This window comes from Thalassophryne amazonica, chromosome 4 (genome assembly GCF_902500255.1).
Source record: "Thalassophryne amazonica chromosome 4, fThaAma1.1, whole genome shotgun sequence".
Classification (NCBI taxonomy): Eukaryota; Metazoa; Chordata; class Actinopteri; order Batrachoidiformes; family Batrachoididae; genus Thalassophryne; species Thalassophryne amazonica.
Window position 1 is genome coordinate 921,131 of NC_047106.1, and position 14,160 is coordinate 935,290.

Here is a 14,160-nt window from a genome sequence, read left to right on the forward strand (position 1 = left end):
GTCCTATAACAGAGCTAATTTCACCACATATCCCCCACCAGAATGCTTCTATGAGTTTGCACTCCCAAAGACAATGAAATCTAGTCCCCGTGACTAATTTACATTTTGGGCATTTGGGTGACGTCCCAGGAGTATATTTGCTATAGATATTGGGCGATATATAAACATTATGTAAGATATTGTATTGCATCTCCCTAAATCGATTACATATTGAAATCCTGGAAGGTAGCAGCACAATCTCCTCCCATGATTCAGAGTCTATTGTAATTTTGAGAGTGGTATTCCATGTTGTTCGTAGTTTTTCTAGTCTGTCTTTTTTGCATGTCTGCAGTTCCGAGTAGAATCTTGAAATAAAGTGCCCGCGCTTATGACAATCCAAAATTGTGTTTTCAAGAGTGAAGCACTCCCCAGAGAGCTCCAGCGATTGCATCTTTGCCTTAATATAATGCCTTAGCTGAAGATATTTATAGAAATCCCTGGCCGTAATATTAAATTGTTCTCTTAACTCCTGAAAGAGTTCTCTTGCCTCTACTGGTGGTTGGCTCTCACTGCGGTATTGTATCACTTCCTGTTCCGGAGCACAGCGGTGTTTTTCTGTATCTGTTAGCTGTTTAATCTGCGCAGTTAGATTGATCTAGTTATCTAGATTACGATTTGTTTCCCAGTGTAATCTTTACGTGCCTTAACTAAAGCACTCCTTCTGCTGAATCACCTCTAAATTATTTACACATTATTCACTTTGTGTGTTTTTAGGAATCCGCTAGCTTAGCGTAGCTACTAGCTCTTAGCCGGTTTAGCATGGCGGCTTCTCCTGTCTCTCCCGCACTTTTCTGCTCTGGGTGTGAAATGTTTAGTTATTCCTCGGCCTCCTTTAGCAGTAACGGTACTTGTAATAAGTGTAGCTTATTCGTAGCTTTGGAGGCCAGGCTGGGCGAATTGGAGACTCGGCTCCGCACCGTGGAAAATTCTACAGCTAGCCAGGCCCCTGTAGTCGGTGCGGACCAAGGTAGCTTAGCCGCCATTAGTTACCCCCTGGCAGATCCCGAGCAGCCGGGAAAGCAGGCTGACTGGGTGACTGTGAGGAGGAAGCGTAGCCCTAAACAGAAGCCCCGTGTACACCGCCAACCCGTTCACATCTCTAACCGTTTTTCCCCACTCGACGACACACCCGCCGAGGACCAAACTCTGGTTATTGGCGACTCTGTTTTGCGAAATGTGAAGTTAGCGACACCAGCAACCATAGTCAATTGTCTTCCGGGGGCCAGAGCAGGCGACATTGAAGGAAATTTGAAACTGCTGGCTAAGGCTAAGCGTAAATTTGGTAAGATTGTAATTCACGTCGGCAGTAATGACACCCGGTTACGCCAATCGGAGGTCACTAAAATTAACATTAAATCGGTGTGTAACTTTGCAAAAACAATGTCGGACTCTGTAGTTTTCTCTGGGCCCCTCCCCAATCACACAGGGAGTGACATGTTTAGCCGCATGTTCTCCTTGAATTGCTGGCTGTCTGAGTGGTGTCCAAAAAATGAGGTGGGCTTCATAGATAATTGGCAAAGCTTCTGGGGAAAACCTGGTCTTGTTAGGAGAGACGGCATCCATCCCACTTTGGATGGAGCAGCTCTCATTTCTAGAAATCTGGCCAATTTTCTTAAATCCTCCAAACCGTGACCATCCAGGGTTGGGACCAGGAAGCAGAGTTGTAGTCTTACACACCTCTCTGCAGCTTCTCTCCCCCTGCCATCCCCTCATTACCCCATACCCGTAGAGACGGTGCCTGCTCCCAGACTACCAATAACCAGCAAAAATCTATTTAAGCATAAAAATTCAAAATTCAAAAATAATATAGCACCTTCAACTGCACCACAGACTAAAACAGTTAAATGTGGTCTATTAAACATTAGGTCTCTCTCTTCTAAGTCCCTGTTGGTAAATGATATAATAATTGATCAACATATTGATTTATTCTGCCTTACAGAAACCTGGTTACAGCAGGATGAATATGTTAGTTTAAATGACTCAACACCCCCGAGTTACACTAACTGTCAGAATGCTCGTAGCACGGGCCGAGGGGGAGGATTAGCAGCAATCTTCCATTCCTGCTTATTAATTAATCAAAAACCCAGACAGAGCTTTAATTCATTTGAAAGCTTGACTCTTAGTCTCGTCCATCCAAATTGGAAGTCCCAAAAACCAGTTTTATTTGTTATTATCTATCGTCCACCTGGTCGTTACTGTGAGTTTCTCTGTGAATTTTCAGACCTTTTGTCTGACTTAGTGCTTAGCTCAGATAAGATAATTATAGTGGGCGATTTTAACATCCACTGCAGGATTGTCTTACAGACATAAAGACATGGATGACCTCTAATTTCCTGCTTTTAAACTCAGATAAAACTGAAGTTATTGTACTTGGCCCCACAAATCTTAGAAACATGGTGTCTAACCAGATCCTTACTCTGGATGGCATTACCCTGACCTCTAGTAATACTGTGAGAAATCTTGGAGTCATTTTTGATCAGGATATGTCATTCAAAGCGCATATTAAACAAATATGTAGGACTGCTTTTTTGCATTTACGCAATATCTCTAAAATTAGAAAGGTCTTGTCTCAGAGTGATGCTGAAAAACTAATTCATGCATTTATTTCTTCTAGGCTGGACTATTGTAATTCATTATTATCAGGTTGTCCTAAAAGTTCCCTGAAAAGCCTTCAGTTAATTCAAAATGCTGCAGCTAGAGTACTGACGGGGACTAGAAGGAGAGAGCATATTTCACCCATATTGGCCTCTCTTCATTGGCTTCCTGTTAATTCTAGAATAGAATTTAAAATTCTTCTTCTTACTTATAAGGTTTTGAATAATCAGGTCCCATCTTATCTTAGGCACCTCATAGTACCATATCACCCCAATAGAGCGCTTCGCTCTCAGACTGCAGGCTTACTTGTAGTTCCTAGGGTTTGTAAGAGTAGAATGGGAGGCAGAGCCTTCAGCTTTCAGGCTCCTCTCCTGTGGAACCAGCTCCCAATTCAGATCAGGGAGACAGACACCCTCTCTACTTTTAAGATTAGGCTTAAAACTTTCCTTTTTGCTAAAGCTTATAGTTAGGGCTGGATCAGGTGACCCTGAATCATCCCTTAGTTATGCTGCTATAGACTTAGACTGCTGGGGGGTTCCCATGATGCACTGAGTGTTTCTTTCTCTTTTTGCTCTGTATGCACCACTCTGCATTTAATCATTAGTGATTGATCTCTGCTCCCCTCCACAGCATGTCTTTTTCCTGGTTCTCTCTCTCAGCCCCAACCAGTCCCAGCAGAAGACTGCCCCTCCCTGAGCCTGGTTCTGCTGGAGGTTTCTTCCTGTTAAAAGGGAGTTTTTCCTTCCCACTGTAGCCAAGTGCTTGTTCACAGGGGGTCATTTTGACCGTTGGGGTTTTACATAATTATTGTATGGCCTTGCCTTACAATATAAAGCGCCTTGGGGCAACTGTTTGTTGTGATTTGGCGCTATATAAAAAAAATTGATTGATTGATTGAAATGACTTAAATTTTCCATTGTCCCAGAGATCAAGTAGCCTCCTAACACCAGCTGCCTGCCATGATTTAAAATCGGGGCCGACGCCCCCAATTGTCAGATCTGGATTATCTACCAATGATGTTAAAGATGAAAAATTCCCATTCTGTTCTAATATTTTCCTCAGAGCCCCCCAAGCCCTAATAGTGTTAGTAATCAAATAATTATCTTTAATCTTAGGTGACAGCTCCTCAGTATGTTTATCTAGGAGATTTATTGGGTGATATGGTTTACAGGCATCTTTCTCAATCTCAAACCATGGCAAATTATGTTTTTGAGTGGCCCATATTGAAATAATTCTTGCATGAATAGACGATATATAATTTTCAACTTTTGGTAAGCCCCAGCCACCCAGGTTCTCTGGAAGCTGTAAAATGTCCCTTTTAATTTTTGGTTTCCTGGCTGCCCAGATGAAGTTTGAGATTGCCCTATTTATCTCAGCTAAATCCTTGGGATTAAGAAACACAAATAACATAGAAATTGGGTAAATTAATTTTGGGAGGATTATCATTTTAATGAGATTAATCCTACCCAAGAAAGATATAGGGGGCTTCATCCAGCATTTAAATTTGTCTTTGATATGATTATTGATAGGAATAATGTTTTCAGAATACAGTTGATTAGATTTGGGCGTAATATAAATTCCCAGATATTTTAACCCTGTAGGGGTCCATCGAAATGGTTTAATAAACTCTGGTTCTCCCTGGTCACAGATATTCACAGGCATTATTTCGGATTTCCCATAATTTACCTTATATCCTGATATCTGACTAAAATTGTTGACACATTCAATTAGAGCTGGAATGGATTGTACAGGTTCTGTTAGGGTCAAAAGTATGTCGTCAGCATATAATAATATTTTATACTGATTTGTTCCTAATGTTACCCCCCTGATATCTGCTCTTTGTCTATTTGCTATTGCTAATGGCTCCATGGCCAGGGAGAAGAGCAGAGGCGAGAGAGGATTTCCCTGAGCAATCCCTCTTCCCAGACTGAAAGGTGCCGACAGGAGCCCATTAGTCAAAACAGACGCAACCGGATTTTCATAAAGGAGTTTCACCCATCTTATAATTTTATCTCCAAATCCAAATTGTTGAAGTGTTTTGAATAAATAATCCCATTCAACACGGTCGAAGGCCTTTTCGGCATCCATTGAGACCAATACACCTGATGTTTTAGTGTGATGAAAATGTTGAATAATGTTAATAAGACACCTAGTATTATTTGATGATAATCTCTCCTTTATAAAACCAGCTTGATCTATCTTAACTATATCAGGTACTACCTTTTCCAGTCTAGTGGCCAGGATCTTAGACAGAATCTTCATATCTACACCAAGTAAACTAACTGGGCGGTATGAAGAACACTTTTCTAGATTCTTGTCTTTCTTAGGAATAACAATTATATTTGCCACATACATTGAGTCAGGGAGCTTCGAACATTCAAAGGAAGTGTTAAAGACCCATTGTAAAACTGTACTTATTTTCCCTTTTAAAATTTTAAAAAATTTGATGGGGTAACCGTCAGCCCCTGGACATTTACCGGATTGGAGAGATGAGATGGCTTGCTCTATTTCTAATATTGTTATAGGTCCTTCTAATGATTTTGCTTGTTCCGGAGATAACCGAGGTATATTCACGCTGTTAAAAAATCCTTCTGTTGGTGTGTTTGGGTCAACTTCAGGTGTATATAGTTTTTCATAAAATTGCCTGAAACAATCATTGATATTTTTATTATCCATGTAACGTTGTCCCTTTTCATTCTGTATAGCTGAAATAAAACTAGTGCTTGAAGATTTATTTACCAATCTTGCTAACAATTTATTTGATTTATTGCCAAACTCAAATAATTTTTGTTGTGCAAAAACGATATCCTTCTCAGCTTTCTTTATTATATTGGATAATGAGACTCTAGCTATTTTTTAACTCCCCGAGCACTTGAACTGATTTAGATACTAAAAATTCTTCTTCAAGTTTTTTAATTTTATTTTCAATATTAATTTGTTCTGCTAATTGCTCTTTCCTCTTACTGCTTGAATATGATTTTATTATTCCACGCATATACGCCTTATATGCGTCCCACACAATCCTGGGGTCTGCTTCATCCACATTATTGAAGTATAAATAAAGGTCTGTCTGTTCCTCCAATATTTTAACAAAATCCTCATTCAGGAGTAGCAATCTATTCAATTTCCATGAAACATTTCTATCCAGGGGTCTGATTGGTTGCAACAGTAGATTAACAGGGGCATGATCAGACAATGCAATTACTCCTATGTCTGACTCCTCAACTAACTGTACTAAGTGTTTAGAAATAAATATATAATCAATACGTGACATTGATGAGTGTGGCAAAGAATGAAATGTAAATCTGTTAAGTGAGGGATTTAGATGTCTCCATATGTCTATTAAATCCAATTCCTCTAAAATATTTTTGATTACCTTAGCATTTTTAGACTGTGTATTTTGAAGCGGATACCTGTCCATATAAGGACATAAGGAACAGTTAAAATCACCACCTATAAGCATATTTGAGCAATCCATCTCAGCAATTTGATTTGAAAGTGACACAAAAAAGTCCTAATCACTCACGTTTGGGCCGTAGACACTGCCCAGTAGAATTTCCTCCCCGTAAAGTAAACCTTTAACTAAGATAATCCTGCCCTCCGTATCTTTAAATGTGTCTATGACACTGAAGGAGAGTCCTTTGTGAATTAATATCAATACCTCCCTCTTGTTTGTCGAGAATGAAGAGAAAAATACCTGTCCAACCCATTCCCTTAAATATTTTTTGTGCTCCACGTCATCAAGATGTATCTCTTGTAAACAGGCTATTTGTATTCTGTCTTTTTTTAAAGTATTCAATATAGCTTTCCTTTTCGCTGGTTTATTAGAGCCTTTAACATTCCAGGTACAGACCCTAATACTCATCTACAAAAATAAACAATTATAGCTAACACATACTGCACAACATATAGAATGCTAAACATGTACCTGATCCCTGTTATATTTGTTTTGTGCTGACAAATGAACAAGGTTCCAAGCAAAAACAGAACAAACAGCCTGGACAAACCTTTAACAAAAATATAAAACGACAGAATTAAAAATGTCAAATAGTTAGAAACAAAAGGAAACAGATGGTTAATGAACTTGTCATACCCTAAGTATAGGGTATAGCACGTGGGGTTTAACAAATGAAAATAAAATTCCTTCCTCACTGGTCCTGAATATGAATCTCCCTGATAATGCACACTTAGGTTATATCAAAATATCAAACTAGTACCTCAAGACTTAGCCTTCAGCTTTATAAACAGTCAACATTAAGCATCCTTAGTAATGTAAATCAAAATAGGCACATGGTGTACTAATAAACAGTTGTATTCTTGTTACCTCTGAGTAATGTACAGTCCACGTTTTGATGCTTATCCTCCGTTCTGCTCCACCTTGTGTGTGACAGGGGCTGGACAAAGTCATTTAGTAATTGTTTTAATAAAGTCATTTATTTCTGCCATGTTAGAGAGTGCGCGTGTCGTCCCGTTTTGATTGAAGATCTTAATCACCGCAGGGTACACAAAGGCATGTTTAATGCCCGCCTCTCGCAGCTGACGTCTGCCATTCGCAGATTCTTGCCTCTTCCGCACAACCGCTGCAGAAAAGTCTTGATAAAAGGAAACACTTCTGCCATCCATCTGGATATCTCCTTTATCCCTTGCAGCATTAAGGATCCTCTGCTTATCGTTGTAATAGTGAAGTCTCACCAGGACTGCATGCAGGACGTCTCCACTCCTCTGCCCGGGCGGGGGTCCTGTACGATGGGCTCTTTCAATATGCACACACGCTTGTTGCATTCCCAAAACCTTTGGGATCCATTCTTCAAAAAACGACACCAGCTCTCTACCTTCTGTACCTTCTTTCAGTCCTGTGATCTTAATATTCTGGCGTCTGCTGAAATTTTCAAAGTTATCGAGCCTTTCCCATGTTCTTTTGAGCGTTTTCTCGACGGTGTCCAGTCTGGCAGTTGTAGCTGCGGTCACGTCCTCCAAATCAGATACGCGTTGTTCAACCGTGGCCATCCTTTGTGCCATATCGTCAATCTTCGCCGATAGTTCAGAGACAGGTTTAAGGATGGTCGCCACTTTTTTGTCCAGCATTACCTCAATATTCTTAGTGACTATGAAGTCATCCCTTAAAGTAGAGGGCTCTTCCACATCACTTGTAGCACCCGGCTCCGTCTCATCAGCGCCACCATCTTGGTTAGCTTGTGACATGCTAAAATTAGCATTAGTTTTACGCCCAGCTCTCTTCTTTTTTCCCGTTCCAAGAGGTGCAAAAAAGTTCTCCATAGACATAGTGAAGCTTATTGCAACTGTTTTTCCAACTCCTGCCTCAAGTCCTCAGCTAAAAAAGTAGTTTTATGTCGACCCAGTGAGGAGCCAAAATATATGCGACTACTCCATAGTGTGCATCCGGTCAACCCCCCGTAGAAGTCTTTTTAAAGCCGGGACCACGAGATGGAGTTCGGCCTAAAAGATTTCAGTTTAGACTCATTCTGCTCAATGTTAAAACTTGATTTATGAGTCAACACAAACTCATCACTCAGCACTACAGCTTTGGAAAGTGTTAACTTTCTGCTCGGTGATGTATGTGCAAACCAATCCAGGCAAACAGTTTTTAAAGTCCTCTAAGAGAATCAACTGTTTCACCTCATCTACTGATTCAACTTTTTGAGACGAACACCATCGACTGAAAAGTGTTTCTTTCTCTCTTGCAAATTCAACATATATGTCTGGGTTTCAAGTTTAACTAGACCTCTAAATCACAGACGATATGCTTCAGGAACCAGCTCATAGGCTTGAAGAATAGCATTTTTGACAATGTCATCATTTTCACTTTCTGTCACCGTTAAAGATGAATAAGCTTCTTGAGCTTTCCCAACTAGAACACTCTGCAAGAGTAAGGTCCAAAAATGCTTAGGCCATCTGGAAATGGTGGCACCACACTCAAAATGTGGAAAATATTTCTCAACATCTTTTTCTACAAAAGGAGAAGCCAATCTTGTGTTTCTAACCACATCAAACTCAGTTTGTTCAGGCTTAACATTCAAAGAAGCTCTTTTAAAATCCAATTCTTTTAAAAAATGTTCATGGTCTAAATAAATCTGTTTCTCTTTTAGCTGCAGCTCTCGTTCTTTAAGACTTAGTTCTTTTAGTCTCACCTCTATTGAGGGATCAGAAGAGTCCAATGATGAAATTGCAGACTCAACATTTAAGGTCACACTGTCCACAGAAGGATGGGCCAGCAAGTCTGATGGTGGTTCAAACAGGCCTTTCTCAGTGAGTTTATCCTTCACATTATCTTTGAAACGTTTGTTCCAACGAGACGTATCAATGTTATAATGTACAGCTAAACTTAACAACTGCTCCTTTGTAAACTGCTCAAGTAACTCTCTGGATGGTGACAAAATAAAGTCCTCCAGAGAAGCCATGGTAACTCACTTACCAAAAGCTAAAAATTACAAAAAGAGAGCACTAAACTCCATTTAAACAAAGTGTCTACACAAAAGCAGCAAACTACAAGCGCTCTCAACACATAAGTAGGCCAACACCACAACTACAAAAGTAGCAACCAAACAGTCTACTCAGCAAAACTGCTGGACTACAAATTAAGCCCACACTCGGTCAAGCTACATACCAAAACTTGACAAAACACAAAAGCTGCTAACAGTTAGGATCACAGACACCAAAAGCTCACAATACTCACCTAACTAAACAAATTCTCCCCAAAACACACACTGAGTGTACAACATACGAATGGTCCCCTGGTACCTACCTAACCAGGACTAAAGCCTAAGCTATCTTCTGAGGAGTGCCGGGCAAGAGGTGGCTTTAAAAGCAAACATCAGCAACTGCAAGGTCCTGACTCGCTTACCCGTGACAGGGACAGATGCCCCACCCAGGATTTCCTCAAAAATAAAAAAGGCAAAACAACAAATGAGCGGCCGAAGGAAAGATGACAAAGTCAATCTAGCTGGCACACTCCCTGGTCTAACCGGAGGGACCAAACCAAAGGGAGACTTACCTGACAGCTAACAAAAGACAACAGCACCTCAACCAAATTACCCCCAAACTAACAAACTTACCATGGGAAAACTAAAAGCCCTAACCCAAGTACAACAAATCCCGAACGAGCCCCCAATATGTTACACCCTGACTCTTGGAGTGCAACATAACAGAAGACAAAACTAACCAAAAGGTTAAACAAATTTCTTGTCACAAAACTCTAGGGGAATTAACAACAAACATAATGAGGGTAAAAAGAAGAAAAAGATTTGAGCTGCTGCTGTGTTGATGCCAGGTGGAGTGTGAGCAACCAAGGGCGGGTTCCAGGCAGGCTTTTATATGCTCCAGGACTGCAGGCGGGAAAACCTGGAAACTGGAACAAACAATTACTCTCCCACCTTAACGGGGGGGGGGGGGGGGGGGTCGTTGGCCTCCGGATTCCGAGCCTTGTGAGTATTTATTCATGTTATGTCATGTCATCTTGGTCATACTTTATTTATGATTAGTTTTCTTTCATTTATTTTCTGTGTATCACTTGGTTGCCATGTATTTGCTTTGTCTTAGTTCCTGTCTTGCCTGTAGTTTGTTTTTCCTTATTGCTTGTTGTATTACATTTGTTCTCTTTCACTCATGTCCCTTTTAGTTACTTCAGTCTTAGTTTAGTTTTGTTATTCACGTTTATTGTATTATGCTTTAGTCACTGGTTTTAGTTATTATTTATCGTTAGGGTTTTTAGTTATTTATTGCATTCTCTGTTTATTATTTATTTTGTGTTGTTCTTCATTGCTTCATCTATATTCTCTGGTCATTGACTTTGTTTTACGTCATTTCTTTTCTGCTCATCTTTTAGTCTGATTTGCCATCTCTTTATACAGTAGTGTTCAGAATAATAGTAGTGCTATGTGACTAAAAGGATTAATCCAGGTTTTGAGTATATTTCTTATTGTTACATGGGAAACAAGGTACCAGTAGATTCAGTAGATTCTCACAAATCCAACAAGCCCAAGCATTCATGATATGCACACTCTTAAGGCTATGAAATTGGGCTATTAGTTAAAAAAAAAGTAGAAAAGGGGGTGTTCACAATAATAGTAGTGTGGCATTCAGTCAGTGAGTTTGTCAGTTTTGTGGAACAAACAGGTGTGAATCAGGTGTCCCCTATTTAAGGATGAAGCCAGCACCTGTTGAACATGCTTTTCTCTTTGAAAGCCTGAGGAAAATGGGACGTTCAAGACATTGTTCAGAAGAACAGCGTAGTTTGATTAAAAAGTTGATTGGAGAGGGGAAAACTTATACACAGGTGCAAAAAATTATAGGCTGTTCATCTACAATGATCTCCAATGCTTTAAAATGAACAAAAAACCAGAGACGCATGGAAGAAAATGGAAAACAACCATCAAAATGGATAGAAGAATAACCAGAATGGCAAAGGCTCACCCATTGATCAGCTCCAGGATGATCAAAGACAGTCTGGAGTTACCTGTAAGTGCTGTGACAGTTAGAAGACGCCTGTGTGAAGCTAATTTATTTACAAGAATCCCCCACAAAGTCCCTCTGTTAAATAAAAGACGTGCAGAAGAGGTTACAATTTGCCAAAGAACACATCAACTGGCCTAAAGAGAAATGGAGGAATATTTTGTGGACTGATGAGAGTAAAATTGTTCTTTTTGGGTCCAAGGGCCACAGACAGTTTGTGAGACGACCCCCAAACTCTGAATTCAAGCCACAGTTCACAGTGAAGACAGTGAAGCATGGTGGTGCAAGCATCATGATATGGGCATGTTTCTCCTACTATGGTGTTGGGCCTATATATCACATACCAGGTATCATGGATCAGTTTGGATATGTCAAAATACTTGAAGAGGTCATGTTGCCTTATGCTGAAGAGGACATGCCCTTGAAATGGGTGTTTCATCAAGACAATGACCCCAAGCACACTAGTAAACCAGCAAAATCTTGGTTCCAAACCAACAAAATTAATGCCTCGCAGATGTGAAGAAATCATGAAAAACTGTGGTTATACAACTAAATACTAGTTTAGTGATTCACAGGATTACTAAAAAAGCAGTTTGAACATAATAGTTTTGAGTTTGTAGCGTCAACAGCAGATGCTACTATTATTGTGAACACCCCCTTTTCTACTTTTTTTTACTAATAGCCCAATTTCATAGCCTTAAGAGTGTGCATATCATGAATGCTTGGCCTTGTTGGATTTGTGAGAATCTACTGAATCTACTGGTACCTTGTTTCCCATGTAACAATAAGAAATATATTCAAAACCTGGATTAATCTTTTTAGTCACATAGCACTACTATTATTCTAAACACTACTGTAGGTTATTGCATTTACGTCTGTACTTTAATCAGTATCAGTAAAGTTCTAGTTTTGATTATAATCATTGATCTTCTTGTTTTCTGTTTATTAGATTAGCCACGTTATTTCCTAGTTTTTCCCCTTTTGTTTTGTTCACGTTAATTATTGTTTGTCGAGCACGTCAGGTTTTGCACCGTTGGTTTTTCTGTCACTTATGTATCTTGCCCCAGTTCACTTTGCCTTTGTCTTACTGCACCCTCTTGCACTTACCTTTATCCTCCCCGGTCACGCCCCCTTCCAGAGCCTTCTGCATACCTGCATCTCATCACACCTTGATTAATCTGTTGTTTATTTAAGCCCTCACAGTTGCACTGCTCACTGCCAGATTGTTGATTTCATGTCACTTTCCAGCCTTTGTTCCAAGCTCACTTTTGCCCTGTTTTTTCCCAGCAGGGTTTTTGACCCTGCATGTGTGGTCAAGATCAGTTAAACATTAATTGTGCTGTTTTCAGACATTATTAGTAGATCACAGAGGGTTTACTCTGAAGGTCACAAATCTGAATTTCTTGATATCTTGAGGTGTCCCATGGGGTTCTATTTTGGAATTTATTTTATTTATAGTTCTTATAAATGATTCAAGCAAAAACATCTTGATGTGCTGATGATGCAAGGATTTACATGCATGTTCCCTCAGGTGGTGAAAGAATTTCAGTTAAATCTGATCTGCTGCTGAAATTGGTTTTAAATGCTCAGAAAAAAAGATGTTTATGTTTTCTCAACATTTTGCTCACAGGTTCTTCATGATATTAACATTTTAACATGAAACAACTTCTAAAACAATGTATAATTCCACATCCAGACGTGGTTTTTCTTTGGCGCACACTGAGTCTGGATTGTTTTTATTTTACGGGACATTTACTGTTCTCCCTGTGCGTTATGTAGCTTAACTCATGTTAGCACAGTTAAACAGCAAGCCAAACTCAGGTATTTTCCCTTGAGCCAGGAAATGAGCGTCTTGCTCCTTTATTTTCTCATGAAGCGGTGAAATACCAAGAGTGAAACTGTAACAGAAAAAATACAAAAACTTAGTTCTGAGCAGTACAGCAAGTAGCTATACTAATCAACATTGCATCAGACTATTTTTAGACTATGCATGAGAACCTGCAAGAAGCTAACACTAAGCTAGTCTACCATTACATTAACATGAGTGATAACAACTTCCCAGTCAAATAAACCATCAAACTTTACATTGCACAACCTCACACTAAGTATGCATATTCATTTACACACATTATGAAACTTACAGCCATATCTTTCTTGAGCATGAATAAGTTTAAGATGTTCTCTGTCTGATCGACCACACATCTCTGCAGCAGCTGCCAATCACAACAAGAACAAGCTAACCATGCATCCTGCCCTGACGCTTTAAAATAAAGGTCCAGCCCTCTGTAGAATTACTGTATGTGATTTCTCAATGTAAATATAACTATCATTCAATACACCATTAATTACCATTTAAACCATCTTAAATTCTTAAATCCTGCACAGAATCAGGGCAGAACAGGACACTTTGGCCACGTAAAGATTTTTGCTCACAGGAGGTAAGTTACTGCCGAGCGAGTGAAGCTCCATCGCACCTCAGCACTGAAACTGTCATCCTTCAAACCAGGTTGGAGCCAAAAAGCAACCACCATTCCAACGCCGAACATATGGAAGTGTTGAACAGGAAGTGGTGGTTGCTAGGGAATGGTCACGTGAGTCTTCAATTTGATTTGTTTGCATAAAAGAAAAAAGCTGCAGTTTGTTCTTGTCAGAATCTGAGTTTCGTCTACTTTTATTTCTTTGCTTTGATGTGTTTTTCCAGTTGCTTTCCGTTTTGTTTAGTCTCTTGCTGGGTTTTTTTCCTGATTGGGTCTGTCTGTCCCTTTCTCTCTTGTCTGTCTCGTCTGGCTCTTGGTGGTGGGTGTTTCCCTCTCTCTGGCCCCACTCTCTTTCTGGAGTGTTCCAGGCACACCTGCTCTCAATCTGCTCCTCATCACCTGGGTGTATTTAAGGTCCTCATTTTGCTTTACTCCCTCGCCAGATTGATTCACCTAGTGCCCTCTCTCCAGCTCTGTTTTGTGTATTCTCAACCTGTTTGCCTCACGTGTGTTACGACTACCTGCCTGTATCCTCGATCACGCTTTTGCCTGATGTTCCTGGTTTTGTTACTCTTGTTGG

General features: G+C 39.9%; 1 pseudogene; it reads left to right on the forward strand.

Annotated features, from left to right (window-relative positions):
* Window positions 1-14,160, forward strand: part of LOC117509077 — an 85,956-nt pseudogene that overhangs the window by 21,911 nt on the left and 49,885 nt on the right.